The 24,221-nt window shown below is 41.5% G+C and overlaps 1 protein-coding gene across 2 annotated transcripts in view; it reads left to right on the forward strand.

Annotated features, from left to right (window-relative positions):
- The first annotated feature begins 357 nt into the window (after nucleotides 1-357).
- The window catches only part of APBA1 (amyloid beta precursor protein binding family A member 1), a 96,792-nt gene continuing 72,928 nt past the window's right edge, over nucleotides 358-24,221 (forward strand). For both annotated transcript variants that reach the window (XM_063319630.1, XM_063319631.1), the window contains exon 1: nucleotides 358-533. The gene's annotated coding sequence lies outside the window, so the exon portion shown is untranslated. The remainder of the gene's footprint in view (nucleotides 534-24,221) is intronic.

Consider the following 24,221-nt stretch of genomic DNA (forward strand, 5'->3'; position numbering starts at 1 on the left):
CTGGGCAGCCCCTTCGCAGCCGGGGAGGACGCGCTGCCCCGGCACCCCCACCCCGCCGGTTGCTCTCCCTTGGGGCGAGCCGGGGCTGTGGGCCCCGGGAAGCCCAAAAGCAAGCTGATAAGGCTGGGTTAATGGCCCGCTGGGCCCCCACCCACGTAGGAGCTGCCGTGTCGGGGAGCCGCTGAGCGTTTTGCCGGCGGCCGTTTCTGCACCGGGTTGGGCGCTCCCGCCCGCGGCCGCACCGCCCGGGCCCGCCGGGGCAGCTCCAGGCCGTCACCCGCCCCCGCGGCCCCGCCACCCCCTCAGCCCCGCACCGCCCCTGCGCTGACGCGAGGAGGGCGGTGCGGCGCGGCAGGAGGGGCCGGGCCGGGCCGGGTGGTGCTGGCGGCGGCAGGCGCAGGAGGAGGAGGAGGAGGAAGATGGTGGCGGTGGCGGGCGGAGCGGTTGGCTGCCGGGCTTTCCGCCCCGCGCTGCGCTGCCACCCCCGCCGGAGCCGCCCTGCCTGCTGAGGAGGCGGCGCGGACCCGCACCAGGTGCGGAGGGGGCGGGAGCGGGAGTTGGGGTCCGTGTTCCCCCCCCCCCCATCACCCCCACCCCGGCACTGGGTGGCGGGGAGGCCGGCGGGCCCGTGGGGGGGCGGCGGGCGGGGGGCTGCGGAGCATCCCCGGGCTGGAGCGGGGGGGGGGCATCGGCAGGGAGGGGAGCGGCGCTGGAATCCATTTGAGTAATTAATTATCCCATTTAACATTGGTGGGATACGCGTGGAATAATACTGCGTGGAGCTGTGCATACCCTAATGCCCTGGTTTGCTCTTTTATATATATATATATTTTTTAATATATTTTTTTCTCCTCACCCCGCATCTTTTCTGTGGTGAGAAGGGAAAGGGGAAACACGGGGGGGAGGGGAGAAAGGGGAGGGGATGTGGAGGTTCCGCAGTCGCCGATGGAGAGAGACCCAGGTGGGGGGCAGCGAGTTCTGCTCTCCATCCCTAGGCCGGGCTCGGGGTGGTGGGGTCGGGGCGGAGGTGACATCTGCCACCATCACGTACCGGCTTCAGGAAAGGGAAGGCGCCTTGATCTTTTCCTCCCGGAAAAGCAGTTGGATGTGACGATCTCCTAAATCGCGGTGGCGGTCAGTGCCAGCCCGATGCGCTGCATCTGCTTTCTGGAAAGATCAGTGTTAACAGGAGCAATTTACCAAGAGTTGTTTTATTGCCATTGTCTGTAAATCTGCCTTTTGAGACAGACGGGAACTTGGGCCTAGGCTGGAAAACTACAATATCTTTTCTTTTTTTTTTTTTTGGCTTTCCCCTGTTGTAGCTTTTTTTTTTTTTTTGGGGGGGGGGGGGGCTGTGGATTCGCAATTGGCTTCAGAGAGCGGGTTGCGGATCCGGCTGTTTTCATAGCTGCCGAGCGACCGGGAGGCAGGGATGTTTGCCTGACTCTGCATATATTACGAGTGAGCTAATGTGGGTGTAGGGCAGACCGGGCATGTAGCATTTCCCTTGTCTCCGACACGCAGCGCGTTTTCGCCGGCTGACAGGAGTACGCCCAGGCAGGCGCAGTTTTGCAGCATCTCCCTTGAGACGGGTGGCCCACGGGGTCCCAACCAGCTTGCCCTGGAAGATATTCTGGTCACAGTGCTCCGGGTTGTGCTGCATTGCTGTTAAAATCTGGACCGGCTGCACCTGCCTTCGCAGCCCGTGGCTGGAGCAAGCACGTGATGCCTGATTTTTCCCAAAGGCCGGCGGTGGCGTAGAAGGTGTTTATTCTCCAGGTGGTACGTGTTAGTGGTGTGCAGGTAACCAACAGTGGGGTGCGTGTTTACCTTTTGCTCTAATGGTGGGAGGGGGAAGGGGAAGGGTAGGCTGCCCAGAAACGCTGTTGGGGAGTACAGGAGAATGATTACCGTACAATTCTGTGCACTTGTACTGCAAAATGAAGTGTCCAGTGAATGATAATGGAAGACCACAGGAAACTCTGCAAAAGCAGAAAATTTAGCGTTCTAATGCACCTTGGGATGAATGTTGTTGGTGTCTAAATGTAAACTGGAGTGGAAGGCGGCTTGCCTTTATTGGAAAATGTCATCTGAGATTGAGAGCTCTGTGAGCTTTTAGGCCAAACTGATTTCTACAAAGTAAAGGCAGTTCAAGGTTGGCTGTGTAGTATGAATTGTATAATTCATTGGTCCAAGTTTTCTTGGACGTTTCTGGTTGTAGCTTGAAGCGATACTTTTATCTTACATTAGTCCATTGTCCTCACTTAAAACAGCCAATTTTCTGGCTGCTGTGCTGTCTTCTAACAGATGCAAGGCCAGCCTTTTGGAAGGCTATTAAAATAAAAGTATTCACAGATTGGCCCTTTGGTTATAAAATGTAAGAATGCTGGGAAGGCGATTTGGTACATCTAGGTAGACAGAAAATACAGTTTTGGTGTGTTGGAGAGGAGTGAGGGACACCTGAGCTTTTCAGTATAACTGGTTTTGGTTACTTAATAGAAAACCCTTTTCACAATTTTTTGAGTTAGTAATTAAATTCTCATTCATTTTTTTATGATAAGCTTGTGGTTCCTTATGCATTGGGAACAGTGTAAATGCGCTCCCAATTTTTTATTTGTTAAAACTGTCTTTGTGTGTTTAAACCGTAGGAAGTAACACTTTGGAAGAAATTTTATGATGCTGGCTGGATGTAGCGGCGTGGTGGATGCCAGAGGGAAAATCTTGTAGTCCATCATTCTTGTGGGACAGGGGAAGTGGGTGTGGATTTTTGGAGATAAGCCTGAATATCTTGTTTGCTCTATATATGTAGTAAAGACTGCGTAATGCCTTGAAGTCAGGGACTACTAATTGTGAGGCTAAAGTTTGTATCATCTATCTAATAAACAACACTAACCATATGAGATTTGGATGGATTTTAATTGGAGCAGGAATTGGCTTCTGACTTCTTTGGTACCATTTTAAGCCACAGTCATCTACAATGCTTATGTTCCTAAACTTAAAAAGCCTGTAATATGAGGATTATGTGCACTTCTGAATTGTAGTTAACCTTTTCTTTTTATAAGCTGTGCCTACCAGTGCTAGAGCTAACATGGGAGACATATGGGTGCAAAGAAATGGAATCTCCTGTTCAGATGCTTGTTTCACATTTTTTAACAGGCCAATGTGGGTAGTCACTTGCAGTGGTTTTGTTGTTTGGCTTTAGGTTGTCTCAGTGTGCGGTAGTGTTTATGGCAAACAAAATCAGGAAAAATGAACAGTAAATCCAGAAAAGGTGTCTGGGAAGATGCACACTATTTTGGTTCAGTGGTGTTGCTGCACGTATGTGAATTCAGATTTAGTATCCAAAACTAACGATCATGTTAAAAAAACTAAATTATGAAGTGAACTTCAGAGCCATCAAATAGACAAAACGAAGGAAAAATCAAACAGAGAGCTAAAACTTTTAACTTGTATCTCATGGTCTAGGTACCTCAGACCACATTCAGCGTTTTTACCCCTGGCACGTGAATTGTCTGCTATTCTGGGTTTACATGAGATTATGAATTACAAGAATGAGACCTTTTCTCCTACGCTCAAAAAATTAAATAATTTTAAGAAGAACTAGATGTGTTTTGCATAGTTTAATACATGTTGTTCATAGGCAGTGCGGCTTGATTCATTAAAGCTTAATTTGAACAAGATCCTATTACTGTAGGTTTAAGTCAAGCCTTGATGTTCCAGTAATGCATTTTTAAATGTGTTTTTCTGGTTTCACAGAAGGTGGAGATTCCTGCTTAATGAGAGGTCTAGCAAACAACCCTCTGCTCATTTATTTCTAATAGATTGCATGTAATACATATTGTATAGGGGTTAAAGGTTTCTGAAAAACAGATTGATTGGTTTTGCTTCATTGTATTGATTGATTTGCTAAGCCAGCTGCTCAGAGCAGTGTGGTAGTATTTTTCTGTTTCCACTTCATGAGACTGTGTTCTTCCAATAAAGCTGTAGTTTGCTTTACTGAAGGGGCCTAGGGAAACATCTTTATTTGCCACTTTCACATATGCAGGCAAATAATGATGGTAATACTGGTCCTAATTCTGAAGAAATAAATACAGGAGCAGCGTAATGGGTACGTGACAGCTGTGGATGGCAGAGGACTTAGCTGAAGATACTCCAGGACCATAGGTTGGCATTTTTCCACTAGACCCTTTCTGCTGGAGAGGGTCCATCTTGGCATGGGAGGAGGAGTGGGAATGGGAGTACAAATCTGTTTCCAAGGAGCCAATGGGAAGATGCCTCTGCGAAAGGGCATCTCACCTGGTCTGTCTTGTTGTCCTCACAGGATCATGTCCTACAAGGTGTTTCCTGTGCTCTGTTCTCTCTGATTGCATGTACTTACTGGGAGAAGTTTCCGTCATCCAATAGGCCTGTATAAGCAACTGTTTGTAGATAAACAGTGGGGGTTTGTACATCATCAGGGAAATCAGTGAAAGAAATGGATTGAAAGTATTTAAAACAATAAATAGTCTAGGTGAGGTAGACAACACTGGGAGCCTCTGATTTTCCCATTGCCTACCAAAAGGAGGAGAAGACGTTCTGGAACGTTTAATTATTTCAGAATGTTTAAAAAATTTAGGGTGTTTAAAATTATTATTTTTCTTTTAAGATATGTTTTTTCTCCCCACTGCTGTCCAATATGTTCTTGGTTTATCTATTTAGTCTTTCAAATCTTGCTCTTAAGCTAGCAATTAAACATTACTTGTGTCTTTCTTTTTGATGAGCACTTCAATAAAAATTACTCTCCATAAGACAACGACCACCTTGTCACCCATCTGAGGAAAATGTGAGAGTAGGGAGTGAGAGATGTCATTGAAAGTCTGTGGGTGAACATGACAGATGAGCAGCATATCCTTGGAATTTGGGCTGAATCGTTTTAGTGGTAATTTCTTTTTGCAAGTAATTAAACTCTTCTGAACCTCTGTGGCACCCCTTTTGTGCATCAAGAGCATCCCAGATGAATTTGGTATACAAAATTTCAACTCCAGAAGATGAGCACAGGTCAGGAAGACACCAGGACAGCAGCACCATGGAGTCTATAAAACTTGACCATCTGCTACCAAGATTGATTGAGCAACTACCCTACATCAAGTCACTGTTGCTTTATTTTTTCCGTGCTGGGGATGTATATCAGGGCAAGAACAGCCTTTCTCTATCTGTGCGGTTGAGGTACTGGTTTGGTATCTAGGAGATACAGGTTTTGTGCCCTGTATTGATCTGGGTAAATAATTTTGTTTCTCTGCAATTATTTTAATTTTTGTACATAAGGGAAAAGGTTACTGATTGTTCCTTTCCTGGTGGGGTACTAGTAATTTTTTTTTACAAGGAACATATTTTTCTCAAAAATTGGTGGGTATTCGGGTGCGGAAGAGCTTGGGGGCTGGGTAAAAGAAGGTATTTTTAAATAGAAGGAGGAGGAAAAAAATCAGAACATAATGGAAGATTTAAAACATACATGAATGTGACTTTTTTTTTGCTAATATATGCTTAGGTTTTATTGGCGGATTTTTATTTTTTTAAAATTTATTCTGATATGTGAGTTCCAATTCTTGCTGACAGTGTTACTGTTACCGTGTATTTATACATAAGTACTCTTTTGTTCTGATGGGACTTTAGTCATGTTTGAAATCTTGGTACTTTGGAAATCTTAAATACAATTTTTCTTTAGACTAAATAAATTCAAATTAAGACAACATTTTTAAAAGAACAGCTGAGAGTAATACCTAAAAAAGCTCCTGCCAGAGCAGGGGGAGGAAGCAGAGCGTAAATGCTCTTGCTCTGGGTCTTCCCCAGGCTAATGTAAGCAGAATACTTTAACTAACACTCTTCAAATCCAAGGAACGTGCAAACCCATTGGTTTTCTCTATATGTTGTCTCTCTCAGGTGAATTTTGGGAGGGTGGGTACTGCATCCAGTGTTGGAAGAAGGAATTGGTACGTTTTGTGTGATGTGTGTGGGGAGCTGAGGGTGTTTCTCTTTTCTTTCCTTAACAGCTTTCTCACACCATCTTTTTTTATGATCACAGAGTAACTTGAGTTGGAAAGGATCCCTGAATGCCATCTGATCTAAGCTCTGCTCAAATCGGGTGACTAAGGCGAGGGCTGCACATGCCGCGTTTGTAGCTCTTGGCTTTGCTGAAGCGTGGAGCTCTGAAGCCCGAGAGCCACGCCTCTCGTGGGTTTCAAACACCAGAGTGTGCAGAAGGTTTTGCTGATCACCCTGGTGGCACGGGGCACGGCTGCCACCATGCAGGGAGCTGCTCGCTCTGCCGGTTGGGCAACGGGAGTGTTGGGGTGGAGAGCATGCACCCTGTGGGGCAAACAGCGATTACCTCCTGATGGGTATTACGATGGGAAAGAGCTTGGAGTGTGGGTAAAAGAAGGTATTTTTAAATAGGAGGAGGAAAAAAAAAATCAGAACATAATGGAAGATTTAAAAGATACATGAATGTGACATTTTTTTAAGTCCGTCTTATCACAGTCATTCTACCCAGGAAAGGGCTGAAATTTCTATTTGCTGTATTAGCTTATCCAGTGACCTGATGATTTCTTTCTTTTTTTTTTTTTTTTATTGGATTTTTAAGATTATCAAAATGGAGAAAAGGAACATCTAGAAGTCTAGAAAACATTTTTTTGTGTGTGTTAAATTGTGTTGCAACAGTTTAAAAATTAGAGCACTATTTTTTAAAAATGAAAGATTTATTAAGCAGCATTATCTAGTGTGCAGTTAACCTTTACCTAACGAAGAAAATCTCCCCCAGTAATTTTGTGGTAAGCTGACAGAAACTTGTCATTAAAGAGTCAATATAAAACCAGTCTGTAGCTTTGCAATTCCGTTGCATTTTCAGTGGACATTTTACCTACCCTTTCCACAAACTTCTTGTGTATTTCTGATATCCACAGCTATTGTACCTTTTGTCTCAGAATGATAAATAAGGATGAACTCAGGGTTCTGCTCTCGCTCAAGAATTATCCTCCCTTGCTGGTAAATGATTAATGTAATCCACTTATGAGATTGCCATGACATCATTCAGATTTTGGCATGCTTAATTTTATTTCATAACAATGAGAAAATCCCAAAGTCCTTGAAAGCTGCTTCGTGCAGGACCGTGCCAGGGCTGCGAGGAGCGTGGGAGAGACATTTGAGCGCCATGGTGCCTTCTTGGCAAGGAGCTGGGCATCGGTCCGAGGGGACGGCGCCATACTTTGTAATGTTGGCTCTGTGTTAGCTTCAACATTCAGGGTACAGCCTTATGGTAGTTAGTCTGATTGCTTAGCCCTACTTCAAAGTCTTGTCCAAGTCAGGCAGTTTTAATGGGTTGTATTTTGAGTGTAGTACGATTTGGGACACACTGATTTTGGAATCAGCAATTTTAGTTGTAGTTGAAGTTGCACTAGGGACTTAATACACCCTCACATATCTTTTTATTTCTTTACCTAAGAAAACTGCAAAGACTTAACGTCTTTATTTCGGCTTGGGTCAAGCTGCTTTTGAATGCAAATTTGAAGGTAATTAAGGCTACAGAAAACACCTCTGTATTTTAGGAGTTACACACGTTTAATGCTTTGATATACAATACATTGAAACATGTTCTGGATTCAAATCTACCTACTTCATTAACAAGAACTACTATTTCTAGTTAGCTACTGACTTGATTATTTCTGGTTTTGGAGCCAAGATATCCCGGCCTCTTGAAAAGAATTTTTGTCCCAAGGAAAGCCAAATGAGTAATCTAGGAGGAGAAGAGAAGAATAAATTGATTAGGATGTCTATAAGCTGCATGTATCACTGCTTATTTTAGATAAAAAAGTAGTCTCAGTAATGTATCAGGTAATTGTTTGGGTTATGTTGGTTATCGCAGGTGACATGGAGCATCACCTGATGTCTTCTGCTGCGCTGGTTATGGGAGTGCCGGTGACACGGGGGTCCAGTTGTTAGCTGTCATCGACCAGGAATAAGAAAACATTTCCTAGAGGAGATCTGGTCCTCTGTCAGATGCCCTCCTTAGGATAAATTACCCCCTGATAGCTAATAGAAGCATTTTGAACAGAATGGCAGTGTGGAAATAAAGTTGCATGAAACGTAAATATTAAAAGCACAGTCCTAGCTTTTATACAGGTAATATTCATATAGTCAATTTTCAAAAAAGTAATAAGTTCTCTACTCCAAAAATGTTTGCCTTTTGGTGATTCTCTAGGAATTAAAGCTGCAATATACAGTGGTTTTGTGCATGAACCAAAGGCAATTTTTATGTGTCATGTTTCTGATATGCAAATTCATATTTTATTGAAGATACTTTTTCTTCAGCACCTTTATCCATGAAGGTAATGACTTTTTCAGTAGAGGTCCAAAGATATTTTGGATTATTTTTTTCCTTTCAGTATATAACTGTGCTGAAACCTGAGCAGTTTGAAACTCAATTTTGATCTGTAGTGTTAAAGTCTGTGTTATGGCCTTGTAAGCAGTGGCATCCACAGGCACTGTGGTGCGGGTTTATATGCATACGTTAGATCTGCTCTGGATAACAGAATATCACAAACAGCAGTAAGGTAAGCGTTCCTTTCTTATTAAGAAACAGCACTTCATTTATGTGGGAAAGGAGGACTTTTCCAGCTGCCTGTCTGAGAGCCTTGTGTTTTCAAACGGCAGAGTGTGTGGAACAGTGACTTTGGGGCCATTGGACGTTGGAAACACTGAGGGATACGTACTGTACTTTTGTAGGCGTCTTACACCTGAAACCTGAGGGTGAAGTTACCGGGAAAGGAATTCACAGAGTGGGGGTGAATAATCATGGCTTCTTATGATGCGAGGAAGAGGAAGATATTTTAAAAGTCAGTCTGAAGGCTTAGTAATCATACGAACTGCAAGGAGCCAATGGCAGTACACAAAAAAGCTGTTATGCTTCTCTTTTTATGATAGTGTCTCAGTCATTAATGCCTAGTGTGGCAAAAAAATCAGACACACCCGACTTAAAGACTAACCTCCTCCAACTAGGTGCACATCTACCGACACTTTATTTACTCTGCCTGTTGAAGACTTCCCCTCTCCAGCGTATGACAGGAGTCCTGCGGCTTCATGGCCTTTCACAGTACGTCACACAGTTATTACAGCCTAGTAGCATACAAACCTTGGTGGCATCCTTCTTGTGTTGGCTTTTCAGATGGAGCGAGGTGCTGAATAGTGGGCATAACTGATGATGCGGATAAACCCCACCGCTTTACTGCCTCTGAGAAGAATCCAGTGAAGTCTTTGGGTGGATTCCATTGGTCTTCACCTGGCATCTGTGGGGGTTTGTGGTACAGAGAGAAGACATGTTTGCAAATACAAACTCATCAAATCTTCTGAGTATGAAGCGGTGTGCTGTGAAGTCACCTATAATTATTCGTATTTGGTTTGAACAGCATGGGAGACCCGGCTGACATGTTGGTGGGTTTTAGGAAGGAAGACTCTGCTTGCAGAGAAGAGTCGCTCAATGCGAGGCAGCGGTCTGTCACTGCAGCTTCACTGGAAACCCACCTGTTTTCCACTGGTGCCACCTGGCGAGGAAGAGTCCTTGCACCGCTCTTGTGGTCAGTCTCTCCAGCAGCAGTGGTCTCCAGGTGATGTGTGTGCATAAGGCAGAGAATACAGGAAAGAGAGGCGTCTAGTTAATTTTATTTTATTTTTCCCCTAAGACAAAAAATTGGAATGTTGAAAATGCAGAAAAGTATCAGTTAAGGCAGTGTCAGGGGAGTTTACAAGAGGTTGGATTGGATATATTATAGATATTGGAATAATCCAGGCATGGATTATTTAGGATAAAATCGACCTTGCCTGAGACTTTCAGTTGTGTGTAGTTCTGTGTTCACCCTGGTCAAACTAGCCCTTCCCAAAGCCTGGCAAGCACTCCAGCAGTACAGCTTTATAAATGGTTTCAAGGTAAGACCAAATTTTACCATTAGTAATTGAAGTGGTGATTACGCTTTGGTGGGTAAGTAATTATCAAGATAGGATTTTCCATGTTGGCACCTGGCACTGCTCTTTAAAAGTTACATCCTGTTTGGAGGAGAGGAGTGGGGAAGGGAAGAGGTTTTGTGTAGTTGGAGCATCCATCTGGTGCATTTTGATGACACAGCATGTTAGGGGATTATCTCATACTTGCTGTAACCAAGCCAATGCCAAGTACATAACGAGGACTTGGCAAGCAGTATAAAAAGCACCTGCTGTTGTACCTGACTATTATATATTCAGACTGCTGTAATTTCTGAAGTCTGTTTATTCTAGTATGCTTGTTTATTAACTGATTCTTTTGAAGACACCCCAAGATCCCATGACCATGTGTTTAAGAACAAAGTTTATGAAATACAAACTTTTTTTTACGAAGAGAAGGAATGCTCCTAAGGATCTCCACCATGCTTTTATTATCCAAAGAGCAAATCTTTTGGCTACAGTCCTGTCTAAAGAGAAAATGTGTGGATCAGCATGTTAAGCTTCAAGGGTGCAAATCTGGAAGCCATTTTCTGCTGAGGAGCGACTAAAGCCTTAGAAGTTTAGTCCTTTGTTCTGTTGCTTATCAGTTGTGATACTTTCCCCACAGGCAGTGGTTTCTGAATTCACTTTTAGTGGCTCCCAGCTCTGTTTTTGCTGATGTTTGTAGCTTACCAAGCACTGACACAGAGAACTGATGAGATTTTTGACGCTTTCAGATGTGAGGAGGCATTTGAGTGTCAGAAGCAAACATGGAGTGAAAATATACCGATTTCAAGTTGCATTTTATGAGATGGCGGTGGGATTGTGCCAGTTTTTGTCTGGGGACTCAGGATAGTAGCAGAGCTTTTCTTTGTATTTTCAGGATTATCCTTACGATCGCAGATTTTTCAGTCTCAGCCCCAGGTACCTCAGAGGAAACCTTTATGTGTGCTGGTTATAACTTTATTTTTCCTGTCGCTAAGTGTAGCATGTGAAAATTGGATTCCTTCTTGCAAGGCATAATAGCACTGTCATCCTTCAGCTCCATCTGCGTGTGCACGGTGCTTGTGACAAGGTCTGGAAGGTAATCTTATATACACGTTTTATTTTGCATCTGCTGTGTGTCTGTTCTAGTTTTGCTGTGGGTACTTTGTACTTTAAATGCCTTTGAATTGTATGTGGTGAGGATTTAATCCTCCTCTTTCTTCTCTTCCCTTCCATCTGTATCTGCTTTGTAAGTTACGTCATCATGTTTTCCACTTGTTCCTCTTTGTCCTGAGGCAGCTAATTCTTCTGCTTCTAAATGTAGCCCCATTCATGAGTTCCCAGTATGTGTGACATATTCCCCAAGAAAAAGCGATGACGTAATAGTGGATTTTTATCTGCAAGGGATCAAGGTTAGTAAAAACGCCTTTGCAGAGGATCTGATCAACCTGTGGAGGATACATGAGGAGAAAATTGAGTGAGTTTGTGTCTGAGTGTGCACTGAATCTAGAAATATATGTTTCAGAAAAAATTAACTTTATATCTTGGAAATTATATGGGAAATATGGACTGGGTTAATAGAAAAACCTTAGAGCTTAAAAATTGGCAGATGCTTCACCATTGTGATAGAAAGAGCTTCACATTCCACGTTTTGGAGCCAGTGGCCCAGAGTGTCTAAATAAATCTTTGTCTCTTCATGCCAAAGGCTTGGCAGTGGGTCATTACTGTTCTGAGTAGCTCTGATACTCCAGGCTCAGGGACGGTCCTTCCATTTTCTGTGGCTTAGTGAATTTGGAGTCAAAGAAATATAAATTTTTCTCAATTTTATGTTTGGTTCTTTATTAATGCTGAATGTAGTGTTGGGATGATATCTGTACGTACCTGAGTAAGATGGTGAGTGGTTTTCTAGTACCACTCTAATAAAGATGCTTAGTGAATTACATAAATAGAAGACAGGCTTGGACATAATTTCACTTGTTACCCTCTGCATATCAAGTACGTGGCTCTTCCATAGTGTTTGGTTAGCAAGGGAAGTTACTCCGTTGTTGCTACTGTGTGCACTGCTTTATGCAAGGTTTTGCGTGGTTTTATTGATTCATTAGGGACAAATGCATTCCTGGATTGCAGAAGCAAACTTTCTCCGTTTTACTTGGTAAATCTTATGCTGTAAAGAAAAGAGTTACAGTAATTTTGAGCAGAAACTGAGTTCTTGGTCTACCCTGTGAAAATTACATTTTGTTTCTACATCAATAAAACCTTTTTGGTTTTTTTGTTGTTGTTGTTCAACTCTTTGAATTGGGACATGATAGAAGTCCAAGGTTAGGGGTTTTTAATATCTGACAATTTTTGACCTATTGAAGAGAGACAGCAAGAAGTACAGGGACTGAGTTAAGGGAAATGCTAGAATCTGAATAGCCAGTTTCCAGTGTTGGAGCTTAACTTGCCATTAAGGCTTTCTGCTTTTAAAGAACTTACAAACTTTTGAGCTCTGCCTTAGTTGTGTGTCTCTTACAATATGAGTTGTTTGTTGTGAAGTAAATAGCACAAGGACGTTCAAAGGGTAGGAATGATTCTTAATAATTGGAGAGGACTGAAATGTTATCTCCCTTTTGTTAATGAAGGGGAATAATTTTACCCCCTAACTGAAAAGCCCTGGCAGAAGCATCAGGAAACAAAGCTATGTATGTTAAGGAGGACTTGACTGTGAATGATGGGTTGCGATACAGAAAGGAGAACTAAGCATTGGAAAAAGCATCTCAACACTGAGATCTACTAGACTGTGAAATAGTCTCCCAGGGACTGAGGGAAGATATATTTTCGGAGAAGTTAATACTCAGTGGTGCAAGAGCTTCAACAATGCCGTAGGGAGCAATCCTCAACTTGAATTATCTCTTTCTGAGGGATTTTGGTGTGGCTTTGCTTTTCACAATCCCGGGTGACTTCATCCTTCAAAGAGATATAAGCAGATTTTTCTTTCTTCTTTTGTTTGTTTGTCACCAGATGTAGTCTCCTGATGCTGTTTTTTTCCATGAGAACAACCATTTGGTGGTGTCGTAAATGATTTTCCATTTTAGTTTTGCCCTTGAAGCAGTATTCCACGAATCTTTTGGCGGTCAACTGCTCTAGGTTGATATTTAAAGTTTGATTAAAATATAGCAAAGGTTAGGAATGAACATTGGTATGTTTGATCCTTGCAAAAGAAGATCAGAAGTTATTGGTGAGTCAGTATCACCTGTCTCACAGGTGATCATAGTGTAGTTGCATATGGTCATGCTTTGCAGCGATTTTTTTATTCCTTTGCAAGTGACTGGAATGCTTCTAACAAGTGTGCCCTGTACCAATGCGTCTATCCTTGATGTAATTCCAGACATTACCACAATTTGTGCTACTTGCCTTTCCTCCTTAAAAATATAGGGAAAGGAAAATCTGTAGAAAAATCAACTTAAATTGTAAGGATCAGATAGATGCACGTGGAGTGGCAGAGGCAGCACAATACAGGTGCTGGGTAAAAAGAGATTAAGAGAAAAAAGGTAACAGTGTACAAGAGCACTCAATGACATAAAGTGTAATGTGGGAAGGGAGTTAGTTAATTTTTTTTAAAGTGGTAAAACGAAGGATGTTTGGGAGTTAAAGGTGTTGGACAAAATAATTCTAAATGTTTGGAGAAACTGTGATGATAATGCTGGATTAGCTGAAACACTGCTAGGGAATATGTTTGGAAATGATTTGTAGGATTTGGGAGTTAATATAGATCAACAAAAAGTTTTTCAGGTCCTGATTGTTAGATTTTACTTTGAGGAAGAGTATCATTTCTAGGAAAGGTGTCTTTAGCTGCCACAGCTGGCTATCAAAAGAAAGTGCTGTGTGTTTGTATACAAACTTTTTTTACTGGAGAGATGAAGGAGATACTATGATTGCAAGATGCCCTGAGCTATTTCAGAACATCTCACTTCCCCACAGGTGATTCAAGCAGTACCACCGTAGCCCTGAGGATTCTTATTGTCACTTCTGTCCAAACCTTGTTTTCCATGCTTTTAAAATCTGGCATTGTGGCAAATGCTTGTTAGTAATTAAAGACCGATTAACGTTATTTCTGTACACTATTGCTGTCTCTGTAGTCATCCTGGATTTCAGGAAGTTCTTTATCATATACCCACATTTACACATTTTACTCATCGCTGTGGTACCTTCATCATGCAAAGCAGGCAGGGCTGCCTGTTGAGCAATCACAGCCCATGCTTGCACAGGACCAAAAGTCAATAACTAGGCATCAAGCCTGGCTCCATTGAGTGGTGAGGTTTAGATTGCAAATGTTGTGATTCCAGTTGTGTAGAGCTGGTGGTGTGGCTTCAGTGCTACTCAGAATGGAGAAGATGTCAGCATGTCATTGAATTAGCTGATTCCTCCGATGTGTTTTGCTTGCAAGTATTTAATGGTCTAGCAGGTTGTATGTACTGTTTCTCCTTCCTTTCCTCCCTATTTTTTTTTGCCAAAGAAGAATCTAAGTTTTGAGTCAGAGCTGAAAAACTGTACAATCTCCAATAAGGCAGCTTCTATAAAAGGTATACAGCACATACTGATATATTTTATTTCTTTAAGATCTTTCTCCTGCTTTTGGAAGCTGTGTGAAATGCATTAATTTGCCAGACCTTTTCAGGTTTTTAGAATTGGAACAACGGTGAAGTAGGGTGGAGAAGGTAGTGTGGTCCCCATAGCCACGTGCTATGCGTGGGTTGCTCACTCTGTTGAGGTGACCCAAATGACTGCTGCTGCTGCAGTCGATGGCTTCTGATGTGGAAGCCTGTTCAGTGAAACAGAGACGTTACCTGCTGTGCTGGTGGTCTGCCTGCCAGTTGTGCTTCTCATGTACTTTTCCTGTGTTGTGCTAGGAGTTTGAAGATACACCGTAGCTTTGAGGAGTTTGCAGGCACACCAGGAAACCTGCCAGGGAACTGTCAACATTTGTTTTTGTTTCTAGGTTTGATAATGAATTGATATGAAGATGTTTCTGCATATGTAACCCAGTTCAGAAGTCATTGAGAGAGTGGTGGAATGGTAGGGCGGCTCTGGTGCAGAGTTTGTGACTTCCAGGAACCTACTAAGGTTTAGAATAACATTAACTTTATCTTTTCAATAAATACAAAACATGTAATTAACTGACTGCTGCCTGATGCCTGGGGCTTGTTATTAAGGCGGTTCACCGTCTTTCATGACTATTTGTCTAAATTCATTGAAGCTTGTGCAAAGGTTTAACTTGTATGTGTATTGTGTGAAAAGTGGTGCAAATACCTGGAAATAAAAAATATCCAAGTGCTCTTCGACTACTTTCTTTCTATGTAGAGCAACTAAAAAAAAAAAAAAAAAAAAAAAAAAAAAGGGACATTGCTGCTTCAGCAGTGGGGGAGTAGTAGTAATGAATTAATAATCCTCTCTATGCATGGGAGAGGACCTTTTTTGTTTAAAGTAGCACTTAGTTTATTTTGATAGCAGTTATTACCTTGGCTGCCTCTGTTTACAGTTTCACTGCTTGCTCCAGAGTAGCTCCCAGATGCCCCACAGAGGTGAGCACGCTGGCATTTTCTGAGCACTGGGTGGGCTAGCAGAGCAGGGCATTGTGGAAGCCTTGGATAGCAGCTGAGGCTACACTTTTGAGCCGCAACATCCAAAATCTCTGAGGTGGAAATTAATGAAAGTGAAAGGTATTATCAACAGTGTTCTTTCTAAGTTAGCTATATCTTCCCTAAGTTGGATTTTCTTCCTGGGGGTCCCTGGATTGCAAATCCTTGGGAATTTGAAAAAGTACATGAGTAGGAAATAGAAAATATGAGAGTCTCAAAGACCCTTTGACTTAGCAGGTCTCACTGATCCATTTCTAGCATAACTAGCCAAGACCCAAACAATGATTTTCATTTGCTCCTGGAATGTAGAAGAAACAGTATTTTTAATGAGGAAAAACAATTTAGAGGCATCTGATTTAAATCTCTGTAACTCTGTTATAATCCTGTTGGTGGCACAAGGCTGGATACAGTTTTGTGGAGTTACATTTATTTAGAATAAATTGGAGGTCTATCCTTAGTATTTAATCCATGTGTTTGTTACTGTCAAAGGCTAACTTGGGAACTGAGCTGAGGTGGGACTGAGGGATTGTGGACATCTCTGGAGGGTATGCCCATATTCTGTTTGGAAGCAATTTTGCTACATGAATTTCCACATTTCGTTTGTCTGTCCCGCTCTTAAACAGGACAGAAAGTCCTGCTTAAGTAACTCTTTTTTTCTCATTGTAAGCTGTGTACAATACTTGTATCATGCTTGCACTCTTTTTAATTCAGAGTGGCTGATGAATGGCTTTTTCAACATTTTGATGAGCTGAAAAGCAAAGATAATTTTTAAAATCTTGTGTGCTTGCTCGTAGCTGTGAAAAAATACACCCAAAGAAATCTGTAAGAGGACAAACGTGCTGAATAAGTAGACTGTTTCCTAAATAGTGCTTTTATCCAAATCTTTCTTCAGGCAAAATGACTTTATTACTCTTCTGTTTCTTTTCCTCACTTTGGTAGCTTTGATTCTGTTCTTGCTGGAAGAATTGTGTCTTTGGTTTTGGTTTTCCTTTTTTTCGTTGTTTGGTGATTGGGGTTTTTTTGTGTTAGGAGGTCTGTTGGGCAGTATAGTAAAAACAAACAAACAACACCCACCAGCAACAAAAAATCCCACACCCCAAACCCAGAAACTGGTCAATTTGGACTCTGGACATCTGTTTTAAGGCAATTTTGGTGTTGGCAAGGTATTTCTTATTATGAAAGACTAAAAGCTTTTCTCCTCTAATGCACAGGTTTATGAAGCTTGAGGGAATTAAAAAAAAAAAGTCACTGTTTCCTAGACAGATCATATTTATGGGAATGTAGATAGGGTGAAAAATGCGTTCAAAATCAATCGTTATATAGTAGTTTCCACATAAAAGACTGAGGTGTTTTAAATTGTCTGCCTTTAACAATGTGGATGCATTTCTTTAGATAATGTACAGAACCTTCCAAAAAACTTCTAATTATTGGTGGGTTTTGTTTATTTCTAAGATTCCACACAATTTAGTCAGTGCTTTTGGCATTAATAAGGATTATGAGAGTTTCTTGTGTGGGATTCTTCAGTTGTTTGTCCACAGTGACAGAATGTATAGATTAATACAAAAGCCAGGAATGAAATCCTGTGTATGCTTTTGTGATGAAAGAGGCACCATTTATCCTTGTTTTCTAGCTGTATTTTTAACTTCTCCTTGGAACTACTAGGTGGGTGGAAAAATGCTCTTTCAAGAAATTGCCACTAGTAGAGCTGCATTTCTGTATTTGAGAAGTGCTCTTGTGCAGTTACTCCTATGCATAATCTTCTGCTTTCTGTCGTAGTTTGCCCTTATTTGATGGTCTTACCAGAACCCAGCAAAATTCAATAGGCAGGTTGCGAAATTTACAAAAAATCAGTCCTGGAGTAAAGCCAAGCAGGAGCATCATTTATCAAAGGAATGATTGCTAAGTACGCGGGTTCTGTACACTGGGAAGGAGCTGAACTTTTGGGTAGTATGATGTTTGGATGTTTTTATAGACTCTCTTATATTAAACCTGCAGTATCTAAGGTTACGACAGACAAATGGAATATCTTTACTTGTATGGCTTGTACCTACATTGCATACCTCCTCCACTGTCCCGGCATCAGCACCTGGCAGGCCAAAGTGGGACACCTTCTGGTCCCTGCTACACTGGTGTAAAACTGTGTCAGCTCCAAGTGTTTCAAAATTTAAAGCCTTTTCAGTTTCTTGTATAATTCAAAGCAGCAGCCTGTCTGGGCCTCTGGCTTTCACAATACAGTTAGTTTATGTTTGGAGATGATTGAAAGTTTATGAAACCTGGCACGAGAGTGGCTAGCACAGATTTTCTCAGGGAATGGGCACAATGTCTTCTGCCTTCCCCAACCAGAGACCAAATGTCCTTTCTGTGTCTTTTGCATGTCCCAAGCAGAACACATGTGGCTTTTGAATATGGCTTCCTTGGGGCTTTTCCCATGGGATTTTAAGGTGTGTTTTGTAATCTGCAGGAAGTTTATTGTGTAGAATCATGAAGAAGCTGGGGAGGGGACAGGCAGGTTCTTCTGGCTGGCATCAGGGACACCCTATAAGTGACAGGTGGGTCCAAGGTTTTAAGCATGGACGTGCAAGGGCTTATATAGGGAAGAGCTTCCATGAGAGGAGCTGGGTCTGGTCTGAAGCCAGGACTTGTTAAATGAAGATAATCTGGCACTGGGGCTCTGTGTGATGCTCTAAAGGCAGACACAGGACTGCGATGCCCCCAGAATCACCAGAGAAGAAGACCCATAAGGCATAACACAAGCACATGGACACATGGAACCTGATTTTCATAAGGTTCATAAGGATTTAATAAGTCTGCCTTTCTTTTACTGCTCTATTGCTTACTACACATCTCCCAGGAAAGCCAGGAAATGGGTCAAGAAGCAGAAGAGGGTGAGGATAACATCAGGCTGAAGACCTGCTGAACTGCTGGCCCGGTCATGTCTGCAGGTCGGTCTGCCAGCTGCTGCCGGGCTTCTGCTTGCCTTTCCCCTACCGGGAGGGTGAACCGGGATTGCCCGTGAATCTTAAAGGAAGTCTATTATCTTTGAGGCTCTTATAAAATACGTTTAAAATTGGCCAGTGGCTAAAAAGTTAAGGATGAGAAACAAAGAAATGTTTAATAACTTTAAAGTATTGTTTGTGGATTATCAACCTAATAAAAGAGCCTACCGTCCAGGCTGTTTAATCATAGGCTGGGTTTTTTTTCAGCATAATATTATGCATAGGTTGTAAATCTTATAAGCTGATGTCGTTGTTTCCTTTTTGATAAACAGTAATTGAAAATCAGCAATTATAATATACTAAATCTTTAATGAAGCTTTAATTATGTCTGCATTTTTGTCTGAGTAATATCAACTTGTACAAGGAGATTATGTATACTTCACATATGTCATAGCCTCTCCACTAAACTGCTCACATATAGATAAAATAACATACATCTGGTTTTTAATTTCAAAGAAGTTCTTTCTTGGTTTTGGCTTTGGTGAACACTTGTGTTAGTTTGTGTGAGTTCTGTATGGGTCTTTAAAGTGTTGATGCGGTATGAAGTATAGAATTTGGATTAATCTTAAAATAGTTTTTAGATGTTTTGATTTTAAAACAGAAAATTTCTAATTCTGAATGCACTGTATATCAGACCATGACTACTACTTTTTCCTTTTTTACTTCTGTTTTGCTTACTCACAGACACTTGAGTTATGATTAATTGCATAAACAATTACTGAAGGAGATTTTTAGAAACCTTATATGGCTTTCCTTAGTTTCAGCACTTGTTGTTTTGCAGTTGCAGTAATCTTTCATAAAAAGATCATGCAGTTAATAGTAGTAGTTTTATTTGCACAAACAATTTTTTTACCAGTGAATGAGCTCTTCAAGAGATCTATTTCTGTTACTGCTAACCAGTAACAGAAAAGCAGTCTGATAGTCAGACTTCTGCTTTTAAAAAGTACTTTCTTTTGACATTTTTCAATAAACGTTTGAAATAATTTTGAATCCCTGCCATCAGCAGTGGTTGTGCCACTACTGCTGTACAATGAAAAATGGTGGGTTATGGAGAGGAAAAATCATCAGTTAGAAATAGGTTTGCTAGACAGTAGGCTGATTTCATGTGTAACCTTTTCACTGCCATAAAACAGAATTTAAGCCATGAAAATTAATGTATTAGCATAGCTTAGTGGAAACGGCTTAGACTTCTCTTTTGTATTTTCTTTTCTATTTTTGATATTATTATCTGAATTGACAGATGAAAAAACAGTGGACAAGTTTTATTCTCAGCAGTATGATGATAACTGGGTGTGTCTCTCACCAGCATTTTTATCCACCTTACAACAATAAAACCAGCACAATTTCGTGATAGTTTTCCTTTTCCTACATTATTGTGGTGGTTTAGCTCTGTATGTCTGAGGTAGACTATGAAAGAAATCTGCTGTATCAGAAAGTATGCAGTTGCTATGGAGGCTATTTACTTTTCTTTTGTGGGGGGAGGGGCGGGGAGTGATGGTGGGGGGTTTTTGTTTGTTTTTTGGTTAGGAGTTTAATGCTAAACTTTAAATGGAGTACTAAGCTTGTTTGGATCTCAGAAGATTTGAATTTCTTTACTTTTCTAGCCCATGCTTTGGCCTTCTACTCAATTTCCCATTATTCTTTTCCAGTTGATAAGTTTTCATTCAGAAGTTAATTCCTATTAATTCCACATAAGCAGGAGACATAAGAGTGCCAAACAATAGTCCATCTTTGTAGGAACAGGTAACAATCCGCCTTCAAAAGCATACCACCTTCTGTTAGTGTAGCAATTCCTGTTTGATTTGAAGAATGACTTGCTGGTTTCTTCAGTGCCTTCCTCGGAGGATGCTGTTCAGTGTTGTTCATGGAGGAGATGGTACTTCAGTGCGTCTCAGAATTCAGCGATGCCCTTTGGTGGTATCACAGACTGGCACTCTCTAGGTACCGGGGTTTTTACTGCTGGAGTGCAGAAGAGGGTATGTGCACTATGTGGGGTTTACTGACTGAACCTGAACTGAGGTGTTTTGTCCCTGTTTCCTTACATTTTTCATGGGTGAAAACTTGTTGGTTAGTGGCAGAAGAAGGGATTTTTAGCCTGCTGCTAGTTATTATAAATTAGTGTTTGTTCTGTGAAGTGCCTGTGTACTAAAGTAACGTGTGCTCAGTGTGTTGTTACAGTGGAAGAGCAATTCAGTCTGTAGGAGTTTTAAAACAGGATGCATCGCATTCTGTCACGTTTAGCACTGTGCAAAATTACATGGGCCTGACACCAGTACAACACAGTGCTTTCAGAGGTTGTGAAATGTGGAACAAGGTTAAGTAGCTTGAGGAGATGTATGTGTTCTTTGTCAGCGCTGAATCAAGAGATTTACTTTGAAAAGCAGGTTAAAGATGTAACAAAGAATCTAATTGTAGTAAGCTACTCTTTTTTTCCTTTTTTAAGAATTTTACAGATTGATTTTTATTTTACCAATGTATGAGTTTATTAATCTGTTGTCTTGTGCATTTTTAATTCTGCTTCCCAAGGGAGAATTGTTTAAAGACTGTGACTGTTCAGATGATTGATTACGTTGGCAATGTTTTTAACTTTTTTTCTCTGGTAAGTGTCAGGTACAAAGGTATCCTTGTCCTACCAGACAAGTCAACTTTTTTTGGGTAATTTTTTTTTTAAAAAATTTGAATGTAGTATTTCTGTCCTCTTTGCAGAGGGCTTCCTGATACGCTTCTGGTCTAGATTTATTTATTTTTTTCAGTGGCAGTGGAAAGAGGCTGTGTGAATTTCACTTTATGCTTCTGGTGAGATTCATTTTAATCTCAGCCGTAAAACATATTATGCTAACCTCAGAGAGGAACCTAGCAACTTGTTGAAATCGAAACTTGCACGCAGGTGGATTTTGCCAGATTTTGTCAGTAGTACTCAACATTTTTGTTAGAGGTGTGAAAACTAAGGTAGAGAGGCGGCAGCCTGGGGCAACCCACCAGGGTGTTAGAGGACAGAAGGGCAATTGGGATGAGTCTTTGGAGAGGGAAGGGAGAGGGAGGTGTTCTTCAGCAGGGACTAGAGCAAGGTGTGTGGTACTGCAGTGAGGGAGCAGCTGGCAGATCTGCAGAACCCTCTGGGGAGGCTGCAGCTAATGACAGCGTAAGATGCGTTGTCAGTGGCATGTTGTTACTGAAAGGCAGTTGCTGTACTGAGTGAAGGGGAATATAGCCTTAGGACAGGCACAAAGTGTGAGGGCTCAGATGGTGTATCCTGTTTGGCATGCTGCGTTGGAGAGAGTTTGAAGGAGAGTGCTGGAAGTCTATAGGTGGACAGGCAAGACCATGAAGGGTGAATCTCCACTACCGAGTGGGGATGTTTAGGCCAAAGAAGAGATGATCAGTGCCCTAAATAGCTGTGGTAATAAGGTGGCAGGCAGTCTGTGCTTGTTTTGGCAGGACTGGGTTTTACTAACCAGCTTCCACCGAAGCGGTGAAGAATCAGATGAGATCTTGGGAAAACTTTAGCAACATTAAGAATGTTGAAACGCTCAAATCTGACCAAGTAACCATAGATGCTTGGAGGCCTTTGAGAATGCATGAATACACGTATCAGAGATGTCATCAGTGTCTCTGATGCCGACTTCAGGGACAGGAACGTGGATATGATTGTGTCAGATGGTGTCTCAATGTATGACTCAGTGACTGCAGAGTTTTTGGTATGCTGTCACATAACTGCGTGGTTTGATTGTTTTTGTAGACAGGGGTAAAATCAATCCACTGGAGGCGGTTTAAACATGCCCCTCTTTCCCCCCTCTCCCCCCCCCCCCCCCGCCCCAACTTGGTATTATAAAGAAGTAGAGAAATTTGCACAAGCCTCCATTCTCCTTTTTTTCTCCCAGCAGTACTCTTGCTGGTTAGTTCCAGCCATATTTGGAAGAAGTGTGGAGACCTCAGAAATAAAGCCATTAATTTTTAATGAAACTGATGATCAGATAATGAGAAAATTCATTGCCTTTTTCCTCTGAGAAGACGACAAGCTGAACTCATTTATATATAAATTTGGCAGTCGCCAGTTGACTAGGCAGCTGTGTGTATTGGACAACCATTGCTTGTGTAGCTCTGGGCTCATTGTAGATTTCTTGTCTGATCAGGATTTTTTGAGGTGCTAGAATTAACCTTGTTATAATAATAATAGAAGGTGGTGTAGCAGACAAAGAATAGAAAGGCATAGGGATTTGAGCAACAGAATTGTTTTAATTTATGAGGCAGTAATACCAAGTGTTCACGGAAAGAGTATGTCCATCACAAACAATACTCATATATATCATTTTATGACTACCTTTACGTCCCTTGACTCTGGCCATTATTTTTTCTTTTGCACTGATTAGGTTTCATATGTTATCTATAGCAGACAAGATACGAATGATGTATGTGTTTGAGAGAATACCAACAGCTTTGTCAAAATTGTAACCAGTGACTTCCAATACATAGTTTAGATGCTGAGCTGAAATCTAGTGACACATATCCAGGAGGCATCTGAAAAGGTTTAAGGTTTGTGGTTTTAAGTGAGGGCTGTAAACCGAACGTAGTGTCCGCTTGTTTACCAATGTTTTAAACCTGCTAATGTGTATTCTGTATTGAATGCTAGCTGTCTCCCATGTTGGTTAGAAATTGTAACACATCTGAGCATCCTTTTTACACGAGTAATCTGTAGGTGGAGTGGAAGGAGTCTGTCTTTCTTGCTTTTCAAGTAGATGTGAAATCCCACGAAGTTCAGGTTGGCTGAGCCTCTCTCTGTCAGAATCTGAAGCCTCTACACTTGTCAATACATGTGAAGTATTTTCACCTGACACAGATCCTGCGTGGCTGGTAGTCTGACAAAAAGCTTTGGTTTATGGTGGAGCATGGATTGCTCCACATTTACTCTGGGAGCTGTGATTATGGCTTGTTTCCTGCCTCTTTCCTTGTTTCCTTTGAATGCAAGTACTGCGATGCAATTTAAACGGAGAATAGGTATTTGCAAATTAATAATCTCAAAGCCACAACCGAAGCCTGAAGTAATGAATTCTGCAGGCTGTTGTTGCTGTTGCTCAATTTTCCTGGGTGTTGTCTCTAAAACCAGCTCTGCTCTTTTTGCTTACTGAGTGATTGTACATTAGGGAAAATGTCCAAGATAATTCCCAGAGGAAATTAAGAAATTTGAAGGAGATTGGTTTGGTGCAAAATACTGTCATATCTCTAAGTAACTGAGAATAGCAATATAATTTGGTTCATGTCACAAATACAACAGTATGTCTGAGACAACACAAATGGAAATTGCTTATGCAGGAAGGGAGAGTGACCTGCAATACCTTGGGTATTATTTTGTAAATGTAATCCACAAATCCATTCTGCTCAGATTCTTATGCTATGCCTCTCTCTGTAGTATTACACAGGGCCTCTTTATAAATGAATAGGTAACGTAATTAGTTTCTATCAGCATTTCTGTGTGTTGAATTTCAATCCAAATGGTACCTTGGCACGTCTTGCTGTCTGGTGTGGTATGAAGTTTCTATAGCTTTCAGAGGGAAAGGTATAGTTAATTTTATGAAAGTGTTTCAAATAGGCATTAAGTTTCTTTCACAGTACAAAAGCAAAACAATAATATGTTAAATCA

This window comes from Chroicocephalus ridibundus, chromosome Z, assembly GCF_963924245.1.
Source record: "Chroicocephalus ridibundus chromosome Z, bChrRid1.1, whole genome shotgun sequence".
Classification (NCBI taxonomy): domain Eukaryota; kingdom Metazoa; phylum Chordata; class Aves; order Charadriiformes; family Laridae; genus Chroicocephalus; species Chroicocephalus ridibundus.